The sequence below is a fragment of the Battus philenor genome, unplaced genomic scaffold (genome assembly GCF_028537555.1).
Source record: "Battus philenor isolate CCGP_79_NKW_IND1 unplaced genomic scaffold, ilBatPhil1.0.hap1 SCAF_9, whole genome shotgun sequence".
Lineage (NCBI taxonomy): Eukaryota > Metazoa > Arthropoda > Insecta > Lepidoptera > Papilionidae > Battus > Battus philenor.
In genome coordinates this window covers 14,530,491-14,553,215 of record NW_027181759.1, presented here as the reverse complement: position 1 = coordinate 14,553,215, position 22,725 = coordinate 14,530,491, and the positions used below count along the sequence as shown (strand labels likewise).

General features: G+C 35.3%; 1 protein-coding gene across 1 annotated transcript in view; it reads right to left on the bottom strand.

The window, feature by feature from the left end:
- Positions 1–22,172, bottom strand: part of LOC137932439 (uncharacterized) — a 66,448-nt gene extending 44,276 nt beyond the window's left edge. Inside the window, exon 1 of the mRNA XM_068776055.1 lies at positions 21,949–22,172. The gene's annotated coding sequence lies outside the window, so the exon portion shown is untranslated. The remainder of the gene's footprint in view (positions 1–21,948) is intronic.
- Between the last annotated feature and the right edge of the window lie 553 nt (positions 22,173–22,725).

The window sequence follows — 22,725 nt, the reverse complement described above, 5'->3', positions numbered from 1 at the left end:
GAATATCGTCATTTGATTACGAATATATTGCTACGATATACTTTGTAGTGTATATATAATCTGTTGTTGTAAAAATAGATAAAATATATGTAAATTAATAATTAGAGCAATTCATTTTACAACTGTATTTATCATTTCAACTGTAAAGCGTCTACCGTCTCTTTCTTTTTTATTTGGTCCTCTTTTTCTGGGATCTCTCATTCTACTACCACGGTAGGGCAGGGACTATTTATACAATTAATAATTTTTCTCTTCCATCCTTCTTAATATCTTCCATTAATTTCTCTTGTTTTCTCTTCAATATCTTTCACTCCTTTTCTTACCTTTCCTTTCGTACATTGCCTCAATTCCATCGCTACATCCTTCTTAATATCTTCCATTAATTTCTCTTGTTTTTTCTTCAATGTCTTTCACTCCTTTTCTTACCTTTCCTTTCATACATCGCTTCACTTCTATCGGCTTCTTTGCAGGTCTTAGATTTACATTTTCTTTGCTTTTTACATTTATTTGTTTTAGTCTAATATTAATATTATTTTGTTTCCTTATTATCTGTATCACAGTTTATTTTTATTTCAATTATAATTTTTATTTATTGGTTCTTATTGTAGGTCTTATGACTTTACTACAGAAGTCTAGAAAGATCTAACGACTTTCCTTATTGTTTACTAGTGAGACAGTTCTCTTCTCGGCTTTTTTGAAACCGAAACTGTCTTTATTTCTCCTTTATATTTTCAAAAGGATCGGTCGAAAGTGGCCTGTATGCAGCGATATACTGATTTTAAAATCCTTTACATTATAGATTTTTATTCATTTTGTTTGCATTTAAAATTTATTATGAGACATTCTTCTTCTATTCTTGGCCTCGTCATAAGATTGTCTCGATGACAGGTTCTGCGCTGCTCGCATTCAACGACTTTCCGTCCACTTAGTGGGAGGCCTATCCACGCTGCGTCTACCCCAACGGCCATCAATGTCCCCCGTTAACTGCCACTTCAGATGTGCAATTCTTTGAAGTACGTCGATAAACTTGGTTCTTCTGCGGATCTCATTATTTGTGATTTCATCTCGCTGCGAAACTAATATAGCCCTGTCTATTGTTCTCTTAGTGAAGGTGCCTTCTTATAAGGCACGTATTAAGCGATCACATCTAGGATCCGTATGTCATCACTAGCAAGACACATTGGTTAAAGACCTTCATCTTCAAACATTGCTGAATTTTAGATAAGAAGACGTTTCGGAGCTTCCCGAACTCTGCCCACCCGAGTTGGATTCAGCGAGTGAACTCTTTCACGAAGTTGGACTTATCAAATTGGACGGTTAGTCCCAGATACATAAAGCATGAATGGAATGACGGCATCGACAATGCGGAAGTTCTTCCCGTCGTCGCGGCCTACTGCGCGCTCCATAGCATGGAGGTGGACGCGGTCTTGGTCTAGCTCTTCACGGGGCACGAGGGGTTCTCTGAATAACTTCATAGGTTTAAGCTCAGGGAGGACCCCTCGTGCTTCTGTGAACCGGGCGTGGACCAGACCGCGATTCACCTGGTAGCAGAAGGTCCCGCATTTGGAGGGCTCCGAGATGAGACCGAATGGCGGCTAGGCATAAAGATAGAAAAGGCAACACTTGTCTCCATTATAATGGAAAAGGATTAGAGAGAGCGCGTCCTCAAAATACACAGAAATACTCACAATACACAGAGTGTTTGTTGTTACTGTGTGTTTGGCACTAATCGGTGTAACATTACTCCTGAGGATGCCCCGTGGAGGGGTGAAACACGTGTTGAGTGATTTAACGGTGGTAGTTGTGTAATTCACATTGTTTGCCGCATGCGCATTTATCAACGGGCTGGCGGGCGGTGCACTTTATTGCACGACTACTGCTGCATGGTGGAAGCAACATTGATCCTTTTCTTACTTTTGATATTATTGTCATATAATGTCAATATATCATAGACACAGCCAAGGGCGGCTCTAGCCCGTGTGCAATGAAACCCTGGCGCCCCCTAGGCCTGCCTCCCCCCCGTGGCTGTAACTATTAACTTTGCCGTCGTAACAAGTAAGTTTTTTTCATATTCCATCACGCTATTTTATAAGTAGGTATAGCTTACAGTATGGTATTAGTTACAGCATTTCTTCTTATGACGGCAGAATAACACTCATTGTTTTTATGACTGTAGCACATCTCTGTTATAAAACTAAGCGGTGAACCGAAAGCGATACGTAAAATAAGGTTTATTTCGAGTTGAAGATGTTCGAAAAAGAAGCCGGTCATAGGGCGCTCGCGTTTGATAACTGTCGCCATTGCGTTGGTTGGCCGTTTCTGCCATATCATTGTTGTACCATGATAGTCCAAGACGATGCTCTTAGTTGTCTCAGGGAGCGTCGCGGCGCCCGTGTGCATTGCACACCCTGCACTATAGGTTAAGCCGCCCCTGGATACAGCGCATGACTGCAGAGAAGTTAATCAGATATATAAAAATGAGTCGCAATTTGTTAGTAAAGTCTCTATTATCGGGATATCTTATACCTTAATATTCTAGAATATACATGTGTTCATAAATTGTTTAAAATTATTACTAGAGTCGGTAGTAAAGATTTTCAAAATGGCCGAAATCTAACACTGCGTTGTATAATGTCTGATACGACTTACTTGATGTTGTTAATTAAAAATAATTGCTTATTCGTAGGCATAATAAGGTTGGTGAGCGGCTATTTGATATTATAGAGACCTTTGCAATATGCAATTTGAGATTAAGTTTGACATTAAATTTAACCAACAACGAACCTAAATATTTGTTGCTAACTCTATCATATTGTAATCGATTGTAAAATTCACGATTGACTTAATAGAATAAACCTTTCTTTTCATAATGCGTATAGTTATAGGAGCGGCTAAAAGGGGAATTCCTCAGGAATATAATTCTTTATACACATCGCGCGACAGAGAGCACTCAACAATACACAAATACCTCACTTTGCGTCGTAGTTACGTTCCAAAAAAACACGACGCAAATTATAACGCCGCAAAGTGAATTAAGATTTTCTATAGCAAACCATGTAAAGATCGAACAAAGTAAACATTTAGAAACAAAAATAATATAACTCTGCCAATAAATAAATTGGAAAAGTATTTACCGTTTTTGTAACCAGAAACAACACGTAAAAATTTGTATAAATTTATTATTATCTTTTTAAAAAAGCGCAATACTATATTACAACACACTACGTAATTGAAACTGAACTCTAAAATTAGCGAAACAAAGTGATAATAAAACTGTATTCAAATTGCTTTGTTTTTAGTCTGAAAGGGAATCCCCGAGTTTTGATAGCATGGCGCAATTAGAAACAAAAGTGTTGCCATCTATTAAAAAAAAAAGAAAATTAAAAAAAAAATCAAAGACTCGAACCCAAAATAACGCAACCTCGAAAATCTAACGACGCACAGTGAAAATTGGTACTAATTAAGCAGCGACGCAACTTCGAAAAAAACGCAAAACGAAACGACGTAAAGCGAGGCATTGGTGTACTATTTATTGGTTGAACCTTGTTTTAAAAGTTTTAAATCGGTATAAATATGAACTAATTCTGAATGTATTTTTTGCATTTTATATGTTTGAAGTTATGCTGCTGGCTCATTTAGTCTTTGTACAGCTCCATCAAAACTGTGTCCGCGGAAACTGGAGGTGCGTGGACTAAACCATTTACGCTGGGTGATCGCGCCCCAGTTACATCGAAGACGCATGCACGAAAAGGGACAAAACCTTGTAGGTGTATAGTGTAGTGTAAGTTATGCTAAGCGAGGACTTCTAGGCGGTCGGGAGCGACACGGGCCTCTGCAGACCGCCCTCGCTTGAACGCGGTCTAGGCGGGCGCCGCCGCTGTGTCATGAGTATAAGTGTGATGAATGTTCAATGACCTACAAGAATTACCAGCCCTAGGAAAAATTCCACAGGGTGATTGGTTATAGGCATGAATTTTTTAATGTATAGCTCAGTAAGAAAAGGACCAATATTTAGCCACTTCCGCACATGCAGCGGTAGTCGTGCAACAAAGTGCACCGCCCGCCACTGATTAGTGCCAAACACAGAGTTGCACTTAATCACACTAATCGGTGTAACATAACTCCTGAAGATGCCCCGTGGAGGGGTGAAACACATGTTGAGTGATTTAGCGATGGTAGTTGTGTAATTCGCATTGTTTGCCGCATACGCATTTATCAGCGGGCTGGCGGGCGGTGCACTTTGTTGCACGACTACGACTGGATGCGCGGATGTGGCTAAATATTGGTCCTTTTATTACTAAGGATGGACTTCCGCAAAATAACGCCTGATTCGATTAAATGTACAGCTCGTTTGTCAGCAAAACTTTTTAAACCTTTTGCATTGCAATCAACCTGTATAAAGTGATCACTCTGAAATATGTTATAATAATTTATTTTTTGTCTTGGAATGCGACTCGACTATAACTTCTGACAGTAAAAAATTTGCCGTGGAGTTATAGTAAACATTTATTAATTTGAATAAATAGGAATCGGAATTTTCAAAACGCCTTTTAGCTATGTAAGAAAAGGACCAATATATAGCTACTTCCGTATATGCAGTGGTAGTCGTGCAATAAAGTGCACCGCCCGCCAGTCCGCTGATAAATGCGCATGCGGCAAACAATGCGAATTACACAACTACCACCGTTAAATCACTCAACACGTGTTTCACACCTCCACGGGGCATCTTCAGGTGTTATGTTACACCGATTAGTGCTAAACACAGAGTCTATCATTTTTGAATGTGGTGTACCATATATTAATTGACATCAGATGAGATATATAATCTGCTGAAAGGTATCCTAAAAACAATATTAAACGTGCCATGCTTTATTACGAACCTAGAGATACATGAAGCACTAAACTTATTGATATTTCTTCTACTGTTTTCATATTATGATTGTCTGAAAGATTGTCTCGTGTGATAAGACCGCCCATTGTACTTCTTTGTTTATTATTATGATACTATTTAAATGTATTCTAGCGTGTATAATAAAGAATATTAAATAAATAAACATTAAAACTGTTAAGGAGGTTTTAATGGTACCAGGAAGTATATACATACGACTGAAAAAATTACCTGAACGACTTAGCCATCGCATTAGCAATCGTCAGCTGAAACGACTGAAACGTTATGACATACAAAAACTTGGTGAAGGATATGGTATATTCTGCTAAGGAACGCCTTAAACAAAGCAAAGGATAAGGAACAAATCTGTTTATAGTCTGTGATTGATTTCAAATAAACACGAAAATGTATATTTATTTTAAAGTTTCTATATGTTTAATCAATCATTATAAAAGAAGTGTTTAGTTAAATTATTTATCTAATCATATCAAGAGAAGGCATGTTACCTAAGATTTTAAGTTCCTGAAAATCTCGTATGGTTTCTTATGAGAATTAAATAAAATCATGACACTTAAACGATTAAAAGCATCTTCGTAAGATTTTCAATAGGATCGATTGAAAGCGGTCTGCATCCAGGTCCATCCGAGAACCTGAACTGCTGCGATTGCCGGTCTGTGGTTTCCCAGGTCACGCATAGAATGGATCTTAGTACAAATAGTAAGTGTGGTACTTTTTTTAAAATTAATTATCTACCTTAATTAATTTTATTTATTAATTGAATTATTTCATCATCATTTTAATCAAAGGATGTCAACTGTTAAACATGTGCATCATCTAATTAATTATCATTAATAAATGGGAGTTAAAATAATTAAATAATCCCGTGGAGAACCACTATCATTACAATAACAAATTAAACAGCTTTTGCTTCGTATATAAGGTTATATGTATTGTTTTTATCTAAAGTATTTTTATATATAAATACGTAACACAAACACTGTTATATACGCGACGACTTTCATATAAACAAATCAGTAAATATCAAAGTTTCACGAGAAATGTCAACCGTTTGGACTCCGTGAATGCCTTCAAGGTTATCAATCATTACGAATGTACTGTTCTCTGTTTATATATAACATTTAATATAAACCTATAGATTACTTTCTTATAGATCAAGCCTCATTGACCTATTTTCGAGATGTTTCTACGAGATCCAAACAGAAATGTGGTGATCAGTAGATGAACAAAAATAACCGACACAAACTAAGCGACTGGAATGTTGAAGAGGTGATCACGCCAAATAATGAACACACCAGATAGCCCCTGAGGTCTGTAAACCCTAAGGTAGACAGATGTACTTGGTAAAGTAATCCAAAAACGTAAAATGAAGGCCTTTAATGTAACCGACTTTATTAGAAATTTGTTGGAGACGACTAATTGACGAAAACGACGACTTTGATGGTGATGACGATGTAGAGGGAGGTGATGATGATGGTGATGGTGATGGTGATGGTGATGGTGATGGTGATGATGGTGTTGATGATGGTGGTGATGACGGGAATGATCATGTTGACGAGGTTGATGCTGATAGTGATGACGAAGATGATGATGGCGGTACTGGTTATGATGTTGGTGATAATGGTGATAGTGATAATAACAAGGATAGTGATACTGGTATGATGAAGAATATGATGACGATGAATATGATGATTATATTGACGATGATAGTGACTACGATGTTAATGACAATAATTATAGTGATGGCGATGATGGTGTTGATAATGATGAAGATGGTGGTGTTGATGACTATTATGAGAAGGTTTTAGTTTCTTTTTATTTCAGATCAATTACCAAAGTCAAACCTTTCTTGTTGATAAATTTCGTGCATTTTGTTATTTATTTCTTTCCTTATTCTATACGTATTAAATGAAACCTTATCTAGGTTTGTGTCTCTTTTTTTAATTTTGATTTAAAAAAAATAGCGACGGGTTCTGTAATTGGCTAAAGTATTTGTCAACAATGTGTCATGCATTCCTCTGTCTCGTAGAGCATCGCAAATCGGGCCCCCATCGCAACACTTACACTACGCTCCAGTCACAACACTATACACTTACACAGGTAAAGTTCCTCTTCGTGGAAACGTCACCGTTGTACATGAAGTACACAGAACACGCACCACATCACACCTTTAACACTCAACAGTGCAAGCGCTAACCACACAGCATCAGCGACCACTGCGCCTGCGATACTCCGCACAGGACGTCGCGTCACGTCACAATAGAACAAAACATCACCACGCCACAACACCTATATTTAGGGAGCGGCTCTCTAGCTGTGAACAGCGTGGGCGAACCGAGGTTGAATCCGGATCCATCCTTGGCTTACATGTAGTCTTCGCTGCCGTTCCAAGCCGCATACACAACATCAACACCACTCAGCTCTACTCGGGTAGAGCGCTTGTTTATTTTTAAATTCACGGACCCTTCTGTGAAATCATCTACCCAGCATAAATTTTTTAAACCGGACCTCCTGTTTCCGCGAGTTCAATTCAAATCAATCTATACAAAGCTAAATCCATCTAGCAGCATAGCATCCATCTCATGTGTAAAAATGCTAAAATAAATCATTTTGATAGAAATTACAATCAGATTGAGATGCCACATAATAACATAATTTATGATTAGAGTCATCACATTGGGTGTTTATCACTCGACAGTGTTCAGAAGAACTGAATATATACAGGATGATTGATTTTAAATGAAAAAGCTTTATATATTGAATGAATTATGAAAAAATTGCTGAAAAAATTACTACACACCGTACTTCTCTACCTTATTACAAGGTACTTGATTGTAAGTGTAAGAACTCTAAAATTTTATAGCTTTAACTATATCCAACTATTCTGTAACTATCTCTCTGAAATATGTTACATTAATCTATTATTTATATTGGAATGCGAAAAGCTTGTAATTTATTTCAGTAAAAAGTTTTCAAGAACAGATAATAAATAATAATTAATTTTAATATATGATAATTCGAATTTCGAACACATTTTCTTACTTTATTATCACGTTATTTCTTACTTCTAAAATATTTTTTGAATTGAAAATACAATGCGAATCACACAACCGCCACCGCCAAATCACTCAACACGTGTTTCACCCCTCCACGGGGCATCTTCAGGAGCCATGTCACACCGTTTAGTGCCAAACACAGAGTGTTGCATTGTTTGCCGCATACGCATTTATCAGCGGGCTGGCGGGCGGTGCATTTTATTGCACGACTACCACTGCATGTGCGGAAGTGGCTAGATATTGGTCCTTTTCTTACTTAAAATTAAGAGACACCTGGATCAGGATCATTAAGGATTCTGTATGTTGTGAATGATCTACATTTTCCCTAGATTATCTATAAAGGAATACATCAATTAGTATGTTACATGCTATTCAAAAAATATTTCAGAAGTGGCTAAATATTGGTCCTTTTCTTACTTAGGATGGCGACGATGACGAGGTAACGCCTGATTCCATTAAATATCTTAATTTTAACATTATGGTCACCCTAGTTGTTTTAAGAAAAATCGGAAAAATATAGAAATACATAAAATCTGTACAAAAGCCTTACTTACCTTACGAGGCCACCGCGTAACCTGTCCGGTATGTGATTAACTATTTGAAATATAACAAAATAAATAAACACTACAACATATTGCCTAAAAACGAACTTTATGCCTGTATACATAAGATCTAATCTCCTGTAACCATTAACGAAGTTATTTTAAATTTAAAAACATAAAAAAAATGCACGCATACGAAATGTCACAATAGTTGATCCATTTCTCATTGCTCTGAATTGTCAACGCGTTAATATGTTGTGTAAGCGAAACACGGAGCTTTAAATATATTTTTTCAGAGAATATATAATACTAGCTGATCCCGCAAACGTTGTTTTGCAAAAAAAAATATTTTTAATTTTCAATTTAAAAATAAGGGTTGATCGTAGAGGGGTGAAAATTTAGGGTTGTATGTATTTTTGTATGTTGTATCATAAAAAAATAAAAACAAAAAATTTAGTCAAAAAAATAAAAAAAAAATTTTAAGAGTGAACAACCCTTATCACTTAGGGGTATGAAAAATAGATAGTAGCCGATTCTCAGACCTACTAAATACGCATATAAAATTTGGTAAAAATCGGTCAAGCCGTTTCAGAGGAGTTCAAGTTGGAACACCGTGACACGAGAATTTTATATATTAGATATCTCAGTGATAACAGTGTAAGGATGCGTTTATACAAACCGACTGGTTAAAAATGTAAAATATTTAGAGAGGTTAACCTACACGCTCTTTTTTTCTTCTTTTTAGCCAATGGACTCCCACTGCAAGGCATAGGTTTACCACAATGACCAGCTCTACCTATGGGGCGCTCTCTCTCTCTCTCTCTCTCTCTCTATATATATATATATATATATATATATATATATATAGCTCACTTGCTTTTAATGGATGTGACACGCTATTCAAAACTAAATAATTTCAGAAACAATAAATATATAGAAATAACATACTTTGTATTTTTATATCTTCTCATTGCATCTTTCGCTGGCAGGTAGAGACTAAACTATGTACTACAGTAGCGGCTCGTTCCTCAGGCGGCTTCAGGAGCTTTATCTCAACTCTACTCCCGGCGTCAGATCGTCAAGAAATCAAAGTTAAGGAAGGAAGGGGAGTTTTTTTTGTTTTTCATTCGTGACATTAAGAGTGATCGCTGAGTGATAGTCTAGTGTTCGCGGATTTAAGAAATTTTGCGCGAATAGTGAATATCCATCTGTTGCTGTTAAATTCGGCTAATAAAATATCTTTTTAGTACAAGTGGTAGTATCACATATAACAATATATTACATGATCACCATCCTAACATATAACAATATATTACATGAATAATTATAATTCATGTATATAATATGACCTCGTATTTAGATAGGACTTTATATGTTATTAGATAACAGGTATAATATTTCTTATGTATATAGGAAATATATGTATTCTACTATAATATTTACACACCTGCCTTGTTGTTGTCTATAGCGTATTTTAGACAGCAATAGCACAAAGTGTAAAAAGTGAGGGTGTAATATATATATATATAAGGGATGCGTGGTAGTTAAAATAATGAATTTTTGGCGGTACGCGGGGAAGAAATCGCACTAACTGTCCATTACAGGTAAAGTCCTTCCTCCCCTGCCACCCTCGCAACCCCAACTTCTGTCCAATAAGGTTGTTGTATTATCCATACCTGGCAGCCACATTGTTAACAATACCACAGATTCAAGTTTCAATTGAATTATATTTATATATGCCTATTCGACATGAATCATAGCTAAGGTTTGTGACATCGGTGATCTTTTTTTACTATAAGGATCTATTTTCCGCAGGCATTAGAGCCGTACCTTTGTTTATACATTTACGCTTTTGCATGTTACAGTGTTCACTAACACAGAGTCATCTCTGTGTTTGGCACTAATCGGTGTAACATAACTCCTGAAGATGCCCCGTGGAGGGGTGAAACACGTGTTGAGTAATTTGATGGTGGCGGTTGTGTGATTCGCATTGTTTGCCGCATACGCATTTATCAGCGGGCTGGCGGGCGGTGCATTTCATTGCACGACTAGCACTGCATGTGCGGAAGTGGCTAAATATTGGTCCTTTTCTTAATTAGGATGGACTTCCGCGAGGTAACGCCTGATTCCATTAAATATGTCAAATAGATTACTATTTTAACGACGCCCTAACAATGTCCAGTTTTTAAGATTACGTTTCGTGCGACCACTTCATCATCTCTACTCCATATTGCTATCCTCATGTGCGCCGGTATATGTGCGGCGGTTGCCTTGTTCGCCACATCGATGAATCTTGCGATCGCATCTTGAGTCTCGTCCGTGCAATATACGCACGTGTGTGACGTGATATTGCTACCGCCGTTATAAGCCTGAGGGTGTCTGTTGTTTGATTGACAACGATGACAGCTTTGTTCTTTAGCCCCAGAGGATTTTGGATAGTTAGCGTCTTTGAACTTGACTCTGTACCGTAGATTTGGCTTATTTAAACTTGTTTATCGGTTTGGGTGTGAGTTAGATACAGGGTGTTTTTTGATGGGTGGTTTCTTACACACATGCACACACACATATATATATATATATATATATATATATATATATATATATATATATATATATATATATATATATATATATATATATATATATATATATATACAGAACCGGAAAGAGAAAAACAGCAAACGAAAGTTTTTTCAGCTGCTTATAAGTTTTTTCATAATTAAAATTTAAAGCGCTATATTTATGCCAGAATCTCATTTAAGGAACCAAAGAGTCAGAACATTGTCAATCTCTGGATAGCTTACAGCTCAAATTATGGTAATATTAAAAGTTAAAAAGTTATATATCTCCTATATGTTTTTAGCAAAATGTTAAAGCTATAAAAAACGGTTTTTATATTTTACTTTCTCTTAATTAATCGTCTCAACGGAGTTTGTATTTACGCGGCTGCCGACCTCAACTCGGTACTAACGGGGGTTGAAATTAAAACTCGCGTTTATTGCCATAATTTACAGCGAGCCGCTCGTGATATATGAATTTGTGGTACTGCGCAAACCTAGTTAGGTTGTTGATACACTGCATCGCATTAAATACTTTTTTTTTAATTATTTTTGTACAATTTTTTTCTTTGACAATCATTATTTATTTCTTAGATGCCTACTGCAAGGTATAGCCTTCCCACAAATATATCTATGAAGAATATACCATAATCACCACACGTAAGGGGGGTGAGTGACTCTGTTAATAGAAACAAAATAGTATAGATAAGTAGGTACCTAATAAACTGCACATAAAATAACTAATAGGAAAAATAAATAAGAAAAGTGTAGTAATGTATTAAGAAAGCACAATCCAAAGAAAACTGTGATAAATAAAATAGAATATGTAAATAATAAAATAAAGAATAAAAAAAATGTACCCAACCACCTAAGAGTAATAAGATGATGGAAGGAAGGCGATGAAAGCAAGAAGGAATGAAAGAACAAAACGAAAGACATTGTGATGGAAATAAGGTTAGAATAAAACAAATTGAGAAGTATGACAGAGAGTGAAGAATAAAGATGAAAAATCTGCAAAACTTATTTGTAAACAAAGACCCTGATCCCAACTAATTAGGGGTACGAGAGGTCTCCAATAGCGGGGGCCATAAAAAAAATCACCACATGTGGTAGGCGGGTTGGTGATCGCAGTGTGGTATTGTGCTATACACAGAATACTGCTGCCCATCTTTTATAAACTTATTTGTGAGTAGTGACAATTGAATATAATTAAGGCAAAAAATGTGAAGATAAAATAAGATTGTATCCCTGAAATCAAACCCGCAACATAAGATTGCAAGTCTTATTCTTCTAGTGCTTACTATAAATGATCGAAATTTTAATATAAAATAAATAAATGTCTAATTAATTATTTTGGGTAGTGGTGTACATATTTCAAATCGTTTCTAACTTGCTTATTTATTGGTTGGAAATGTAACCAGAATTTTTTGCTGTTTATTACGAAGTTTATATGTACCTTTTCTATCAATGAACCAATTAATAACTTATATTATGTGCAACATACAAAACCACATGCGTTATATGTTGTCAGGTGAAACTTAGTGTGTTAGCAGCCTTATGGTGCGGTAAATCTGCCTAATGTGATGGTACCGCGATCTTTGTTCGAGATGGAAGAGATACCGCCTATCCGAAAGAGACACATGTCGAATCTGTTAGATTTATAGCTCTGTTTGTTTCCTGTAAACGTGCCGTGTACCAGATTGATAGATATACAATCGATAGCTAAAATACTGTACAGTACTCTTGTGTTAATTTTTGAATCTGATATATTATTTATTTATATTATTATTTATTACTGCATGTCTTGCACTGCTTACATCCACCGACCCTCTCCTACCAGGTGGTTGCAACTAGAACTTTTCGCTCAATGGCCGTCGTATTAAGATTTTTATGACTTTTTATTTCATAATTTTAAAATTTCCTGCATTGAGTATTAATAGGTATAGACCTTTCTGAAAAATACCTATAGGGTTTTATCATAATCTTAACGCTTGGCAGGCGGGTCAGCGATCGCAGTGTGGTATTATGGTACACAGAAAACGGTGCTGCCCATAATCCGTAAGCTTATTTGCGAGTAGTGGCATATAATTAATGCAAAAAGTGTGAATTACATAAGAATATCCCAGGAATCGAACCCGCGACCTACGATCTCATGATGATCCCTAGTCCTAGTCTCAGTCCTCCACCAGCAGTAATAATATTCCCATAATCTCATAATAACCTTCTGTTCATGCTTCTGTGAACCGGGCGTGGACCAGACCGTGATCCACCTGGTAGCTGAATGTCCCGCATTTGGAGGGCTCCGGTACGAGATCGAATGCCGGATAGGAAAAAAGATTGAGGAGGCCACACTCTCCTCCATTATAATCCAAAAGGATGCAAGAGAGTCCGTCCTCAAATTCTTCAGGAAAGTTGCACAATACGTAATTAATAGGAATAAAATAAAGTTAAACATAAAATATTGTAAGTCTTATTAAGATAGATTTATTGAAATTAAAATAAAAAATGTAAAAATCTGTGAAACAAATTGATTTACATGAGATAAATAAATAAACTAAGTAAAGCTGTGATACTGCAATAGAAAATACAACTGAAGTGTTTGAGGATGGATGAAAGGAATGGAATGATTGAGAAAGGAAGATGGAATTATGGAATGATAGAAGGAAGAAAAAAAGATATTGTGAATTATAGAAGACAAGGACGAAAATAAAAAATTTACGTGAAAAAATTGTTAAGAAATAAAAATTCTGTTCCCAACAAAATAGGGGTGGAAGGAGAGGTCCCAATAGCGGAGGCCTCATAAAAAAACAAAAAAAAAACAATAATAAGTGATATATACAGCGTTGGATTTCAACCTGCATGTTGGAGAGACCGAAAACCGACCCAGTTTCAAACTACAGTAAAAGATGACTATCTTTTTCTTGTACAACATTTTTTTTTTAAATGGCCTCCGCTCTTGGGGGCCTCTCGTACCCTATCTTTGGAGGGACAGGGACTTTACGGGCAATTTATTTTTTCACATAGTTATTTATTATTTCCATTCTCTCCTTTCGTTCTTCACATATTTTTACAATCTATTCTTTCATGCCACATTTCTGCTATCTTTCCCTTTTACTCTGTGACCTTTCATTCCTCCCTCATTACATGTTACATTTTATCTTTATTTCTTTTCGTTTACATTTTTATCACATTTTATATCACATTTTGAGTTACATTTTATCACATTTTTTCTTTTTGTCTATTTAAAATTATTCTTATTTTTTTTTAATTTTTATTTTTTGTATCACTTTTTTAATTATTTCCTTGCAGTATGAGAGAGAGGAATTCTTCCCTAGTATCTTTTCCGCCTATCAGGGAGGCTATTGACTCCTCCCTGATTTTAACGCCAGATCTTGTACAATAACAAAGCCTTTTACTTTGCCACGATGACCAGTGTTGTGCTGCTCGCATCCAGTGATTTCCTGCGACTTTTCCTATATCGTCGGTCTACCAAGTGGAAGGCTTACACCGTGTCTCCCGACTTGTGGTCGCCTCTCTTTCAGTCCCAACAGCCATAGGTTGCACGGGCGATGTGCCCCCCCCCCGCTGACACTTAAGACGAGTCTTTACTTATCACTTGTTAGTAAGTTGTTTGTTTGTTACTGTGGGATATGGACATCTTGGCTGAAGGCCTATTCCAACTTATTCCATGTGTGTCTTTCTCCGGTTTAAGTCAATCTGTATTTCCATGCTATGTTCAATATATTTACTTTTGTATGTATTATAATCCTAATATCTCTGTTATTATTGGTATAAAAAATCAATAAACTATTTTTTGTTTCAGTTAATTGACGGAAAAGACTTATTATTTAATATACGAATATTTAAAAGACAAGAATATTTGGCAGTGATGTCGCTTGATATATTTGATTTCTTTTAGGATAAACCTGATAAAGTACATATGTAAAAATCAGTGTTGTTAAACTTTATTAAAAGATGTATTGTTGTGTAGTTTTTTTTTGCTGCAATCTCTACAACTATGTTATAGTTGTTCCTGCGACGAAAGTTAAATAGATAAAAAGTTGACAATCATAATGAAGACTGTTGAAAGTTCCAATGTTGAATAAATTGATTGTATCTTATCTAATTATTATTTTGTATCAAAAGAGTGTTAGAAGAATCCATAAGTTAAATGTAGATCGGTGGGTATTTAAAAAAAAACTCGATGACGTCATCGTCACGTATCCACCAGACATACGTCCGCATATGAGTCAATCGTGCATAAAGGATCGATTGCGCTGACTGTACGAAATGGCACGTGCGTTATCACTTGCCGCGACAAATGACAGCTCTGATAAGTTCTGTCTTCCGGGATCGAGATCAACGTTGACCGGTGCCTTTGTTTCCTGTTACTTTGTTTATTCATATTATCCGCGAAGGTCTGTTTATAGTGATCACTTGTGTTTGACCACAATTTAATAAAACCAAAATCAGATTGAACTCCTTTTTTTTCTCACCTTTACTGTTAAGTGGCAGATATTTTTAAATGGTTTTATTTAGTTCGACCCGTACGGAATTTGTTTATTTATTTGGGTCAAAATTAGAAATTGAAATTTAAGTACCTTCCTGTTGTCAGATTGATCTGAAATTTGGTACACACATTTAATTTAGATAACAATACAATATAATAAAATCAATAACATTATAAAGCTAAGATGGCCGCCGATACAAAATGGCGGATTACATATTTTTCCTTAACCCCCTCAATACGGGTATCGAATGAAAGGGCTACACTAGTAAAATACGATGATTATGTCAAAATTTAAAATTCAAGATGGACGCCGTTCCAATATGGCGGACTAGGTACATATTTTTATTGTTCCAACCATCAAAAAACCGTTTAACTTAAAAGTTTCTTAAATGTATTTATTTATAATATAATATAGGGTAATAGTCTTTCGGTTGGATTTTTGTTAAAATTATTACTTATTTTACTTTTTATTTTTTTCCTAACGTAACCGTTTATTATTTAAGTCTATTATTGTCTGCTTCTATTTCTTATTGTCATGTATTTATGTCAACCTATATTTATTTTTACACCATTCTTCCCTTTGACAGCTTTCCACATTATCGTGAAAATTTGCTTGGTTTCGGTTGAAATTTATGCTGTTAGGTGGCTTTTACAGCTTCATAGGAACTGAAGGTTTCGTGAACTTGAAAATAAAACAGAAGCTGGACAGACGTATTCCAGTATGACGTTAGCAAGTAGTAAACCGCTCTACCACAGTAGAGCTGTGTTGTGTTGATGTTGTGTATGCGGCTTGGGACAGTTGCGTGGATCACAGGCGAGCCAAGAATGGATCCGGATCCAACCTCGGTTCACCCACACACCACACAGCGGCTACTTAATCTATGTTTGTACAATACTATTAATTTATTCTATTATTATTTTATTTCTATGTGTACGTGTAATCTATATTCAAAATAGACAGCATTTGGCACACTGTAATATATATTTTTTTAACACCTTTTCATTCCACGACTTTTTGAACCCGGTAACAGCCTGCGTCTGGGCAAGTGCTCGTGTGCAACTCTCCTATGTTATTCAATGGAATCAGGCGTTATTTTGCGGAAGTCCATCCTAAGTTAGAAAAGGATCGACTCCCGCACATGCAGTGGTAGTCGTGCAACAAAGTGCACCGCCCGCCAGCCCGCTGATAAATGCGCATGCGGCAAACAATGCGAATTACACAACTACCACCGTTAACACGTATTTTACCCCTCCACTGGGCCCTCGGGAGTTATATTACACCGATTAGTGCCAAACACAGAGTCACCTAGTCCCCTATGTTAGCATCTCTTAACATAAAGCATTCCGATCATACTAGATAGAATCATTACTGGAGTTTCATCCGTCACTTCTCCTCCCAGCGTTAACGCTTTCCGAAGTGGCAGTAGTGATATTAGCCAAGAAATAGTAACCGGACAAGTGGGATCGATCCTCTCGGGTACTCTTGTGTCAGAATGCTAAGCAGGTATTATTGACGAGTGACAGTCCAAGCTGATGTCCTCTTGTGAGGACTTTTTTACTTGATCATTCCGTGGAGGGGTTACGGAAACGGTCTAAGAACACGGCGTACTTCTAATCGAGTATCATAGGGTCATAGGCAAATGCCATTTGGTTTAAGAAATAATTACTAACCTGTTAATAATATAGCAAAAAAAAATGTTTATCGTTTTCTATAGTTATTGTTTACTATCTATCTACATCCTTTGTTCTACCAATAAATCAATGTAACATATATCAGAGTGATCAGTTTACAAAGGATAAATGAAAACAGGTGTACCTTTACAGAAGTGAATGTATAGATCTTTTACCAGCAAATGTAACTATCTATTTTCAATCATCCTGTACACGTAGGTGAGACCACGTTGATTGTAAAAAGATGTTTAGTTTAAATATATATAAGATGCGTCCGGATCTTTTAATACGTTGTTCGAATCGAATATATAAAGATTCTTTGGAACTGTTTAATTAAAGAAAAATCACTTTTGTTAGTCCTGTCAAAGTACTATGTATTCCGTCATAAAACATATGGAATAAAAAGGAATAAGAGACAAATAGAATCTCAATCGACTCGGTTCATCACCGAAATGTTGGTATGTATTTAAAAATAAAACTTTTATACCTAATTTCTTCGTCGTATATTGTAGAGTATGTATAGTTACGGAGAATCCGTTAAATGAATACTAATCATTCTATAGATGAGTGGTTTTCTTTTGTCTATTTCGATCTTCTTGCAAATACATTTAAATAATAAATTGCATTAGAGCCGTTTCAGACTGTCGGGTGATAAAAAATATGCGTAATAATTAGTATGTACATATTAAATGTATCTATTTTATTAATTATGTTAGGATTTATATTAAGAAAACAAATGTTAATATATTTTAAATAATATCAAGACGCAGTCAAAAAGAAAAAAATAATTATTAAAAGTATATAAGGAACTCGAGTACGATTCCCGGTATTAAATCTTATGTAATTCATGTTTCGCGCATTAATTGTATAGGATTAACACTTCTTATAAACAAGTTTCCAGAGTAAGAAAAGGACCAATATTTAGTCACTTCCGCACATGCAGTGGTAGTCGTGCAATAAAATGTACCGCCCGCCAGCCCGCTTGACAAATGCATATGCGGCAAACAATGCGAATCACATAATCGCCTTCGCCAAATTACTCAACACGTGTTTCACCCCTCCACGGGCATCTTCAGGAGTTATGTTACACCGATTAGTGCCAAACACAAAGACTCTGTGTTTGGCACTATATATTGGTCCTTTTCTTACTTAGGATGGACTTCCGCGAGGTAACGCCTGATTCCATTAAATAAGTTTCTAGAGGATGGGCAGTTGCGTCCTCTGTGTACCATACCACACTACAATCGCCAACCTGCCTTCCAAGCGTGGCGATTACGGTATACCCTCCCATAGATATCATAGGAGGCATTTGCCTTGTAGTGGACGTCTAAATGGCAACTTTATTGTTATAATGTCTTAATGATAAACAACGATTCATTAAGTAAATAATTATATTTATATAAAGATTTTTTATATGTATATGTACAAGACATTTTTAGTTCGTTTGCCGCGCACCCACAGTAACTTTTTAAATGCTGTCGCGCGTTTAGCAATGACAGCGTCGATACTAGCGCCTGTTAGTCGCATTTGTCAAGCGCTACTCCGTCGTGACGGGGATAGAAGTACTATAGCTACTTCTAGCTAGCGACTGCTTGCGATAAAAAGTCACCGTGGGGGTGAAGCCTTACTATTTGATCATTGGAAAAGAAATGTCATGTGTTCTACTATTTTCCTCATATTTTCATTTTATCTTAAGAATTTCTAAGAGAATAAAGTATATAAAAATAGTCGGATTATTTTACAATTTTACTCTTAATAAAATATGCATATAAAATTGTTATTATTTAAATTCACGTGTGAAAAGGTCTTTATCACCTTGTTATATCAAATTCCTCGATTGTAACAGATCGGCTATGAATGGTGCATTTTTTTTTCGGCGTCGTAACCAACTGTTATTAAAAAACAATTATCTTTCTTTTTTAATAGGACCAGCCAGTCAGTGGAATAATTGCAAGCCGTACAAGGGAATTGCTTTAAAAAAATTTGGCTGCTGCGATATCTAATTGACATAATTAAATAAACCTACTTAAGTTGTTTACGTCAAGTAATTAGTATTTTTTTAAAATTATCGTTAATAATGTCCCATTTGAAGATAATTGTAGTTTTTTTTATTTCTATTCAGAATTTACACAGAAAAGAATAGAAATGTACGATAAAAGTATTTTTAAAATACATTTAAAAAACTTTTAAGTTAAACGGATTTTTGATATCCATAGTGTGGTGGTTGTGGAAAAATATGTACCTAGTCCGCCATATTGGAACGGCGTCCACCTTGAATTTTAAATTTTGACATAATCATCGTGTTTTACTAGTGTAGCCCTTTTATTTGATACTCATATTGAGGGGGTTAAGGAAAAATATGTAATCCGCCATTTTGTATCGGCGGCCATCTTAGATTTATAATGTTATTGATTTTATTATATTGTATTGTCATCTAAATTTAACGTGTGTACCTAATTTCAGATCAATCTGACAACGGGAAGGTGCTTAAATTTCAAGTTATAATTTTGACCCAAACAAATTCCGTACGGGTCGAACTAAATAAAATCGTTTAAAAATAGTACGTAATATATAATAAAATCTCTTTCGCTGTACTATCTGTATCTGGCCGGCATTAACGACATTAAAAAGGTGTCATTTAAAAAAATGTAAATAAATGTTTTCAGACGTTTTTTTTTAAGATCAGAGCTGACCTTTAGGTTTTCCATCTGTTTCGATCTAGTCAGTATTCTTTAGGCACTGTCAGATTGATATCAATATATAACTGCTAAAACTAAATATCTCGTTTTAAGATCAGAATTTCAACATGGCAAAAAGTCAACAATAATGACACCTAACATGTATACAGTATAGAAAGTAAATTTTCAAAATATATATCTCCAATATTCTTACAAAATGTGAAGGAACTTTTCCCTGAAACTATTATTAAAGGTACAAGTGACATTGACTTGAAGAAGGCATGCTTTTTCCCATAAATCAACGTCAACAACGAACTCTATTGATAGCGTAGGTACTAGCTATCTAAGGATATAGTCAGTTATAAATCGATTACGGTAAAGGGAAATATTTCATAAAAAAACGGTTTTTTTACACGAATATGCGACGTGATGGAGTTATCCGCATTTGTGACATGTTAAACTACTAAAGTTAGCCCGTTAAGTCGACAACGCTTAAGTAATAGTTTAAGTTTATTACTTAAATTGAATACACTCTTTATATCAACTTATAGCCGTAGAATTTATCGCCGATTTTGTTATATCAACGCGACGGCCGGTTTAAATAGCAATAGATTTATTTAATCTATCGTATGTTCTAAAAAAAATTTTAAATTTTAATATGATTTTTATAGATTCGTTATGAACATAATTTCATATTTTTAATTTACAAGATATAAATGTCATATGTACTGCACAGATTGTTAAACTGTTTTATGTTAGATATTCCTTTTTCAAAATATAGATGCATCATCATGCATGCATGCATTTAAAGTGAATATGTTTATCATAATTTTTTTTATAAAAAATTAATAAAAAAATAGACCTAAAATTCATTGAATGGAAAATGTAAATCGTAAATATAAATAGGTAATAATGATTTAAAAAAAAAACACAGAAATCGCAAACCAAATATGAGTAAATAATTGAGATAAAGAGATGATTTTTTTGTTGTACCTTTTTATGAATCTAGTTTAATCCGGTTCAATATTGATAGGTCGCAGACGTGTCCGCGTTCTCTTCTCTTTTCTCTTTCTTTTCAGCCGATAAACGCCTACTGTAAGGCACAGTCCTCGACTACAGATTTCTATGTGAAGATGTACTACAATCAGCTTGCTTGGCAGGCGTATGGTAATCAACTGTGATTGTGACACTGGTGATATTATGGTATAATATCGCAGAGGACGCTGCTGCCTATTCTCTGGACACTTGTGAGCAATGGCAATCCTTAATAATGAATGCACAAAGTTTGACTTATACAAGATTACATCCCCGGAAATGAACCTGCAACCTGGGGAGTGGATAGAACTGCACCACGTTCGTATATTTGTTACACCGTGAACTGTGGTTTAATTAGATATGATGAAGGAAAAGTTATATGTATTTCAGTAATGTTACGAAATGTCGTGTGGTTATCACAATCATTACCAGAATTAATAGGGGTCCTCTGCGACCTTTAAAATCACTTTTGGTATTCGCCGATCCCTGGGTTGTCGATTTTGACCGCAAGGGCGTTATAACGACCGCTTAGAATATTCCAGATTTAAACAACATTTTAACAATAATACATAGTTTTACAGCTTGTTATAAAACGTAATATTTTTATATTTCAAAGTTTCCTAGATACCGCGAGATAAGTCAGCTATTTTGAATACAGTTCATAGTTATAAAAGTATGAAAATGATATTCCATTTGAAACTTGTTGAATGAATCTAGTTTTAATAAACGTTTTTCTTTCTTTAGATGAATTTCAAAATGGAGTTTAACGCTTCGAAATATTAATGTTAATTTTCATCTTCATTTCAGTCGAGCTAAATATATTTTAGGTGTCTAATGAGCTATTTTTTAAAAAATTCGAAAGTTGTTTTATGTGCTATTAAGAGCTATTTAGTTTAATTGTGTGAACAAACTAAATGTTTATTTTAAAGAAAGATTTTTTTTTAATTTGAAAACTGCATGATCGATTGCACTAAATAAACTAAACAACTCACCTTTTAATATTCACCGGAAGGTAACTGCTATATCAACCGGGCAGCATCCACAAAAAAGAACAACACAGACGTCTAGTTACCTAAAAAAAAATTAACTCGAAAAAAATGGCGCGCAAAACTGACAGCTGTCAGCGATGAAAAATTGTACGTTATTGTTGAAAAATGGTTGAAAAATAAATCGAATACGAATTTTAGTGCGGCGAGTGCACCGCGGCGGTCAGTGGAGGCAGTGCCGGCGTATTGAATGGTCGGTGGTGAGGTGCCGCTTTGTCGGTAAATGTGTGCCTTAAAGTATAGCCACCTTCACGCTTCTTGATACTTGTAATTAACAATCAATTAGACATAAAGTTTTCATCTAATAATTATCGCATCATATTGCGTAATTTTATTGCTTTCATGTACTAGTTAAGAATTGAGCACTAAAGTTTATCAGTCTTTAGTTTGATTTCTCGTACATTTACACTTCGAATTGCAGGGAATCCGGAATGTTCTAGAATAAAATATCTAGTTGTCTGCGGGCGATGTGACCAAAATATCTCAAGGATCGTTGGTAGCGTATTTGAGGAAAGCTTAGTCTTGATCTTCGGTTCAGAAAAAATTGTTGGTGACTCTAGTTGTCCACGATAAGCTTTAAATTTTCCTTTGGTTATAATTTCTACAATTAGATAAGAACTATTTAAATATTGAATATTTTTTAATAATGAAAAACGTTTTTTATACGTTAACTTTTCATTACAAAAATGTATTGAAGGATTCGTTAAATATATAATCGAAAAA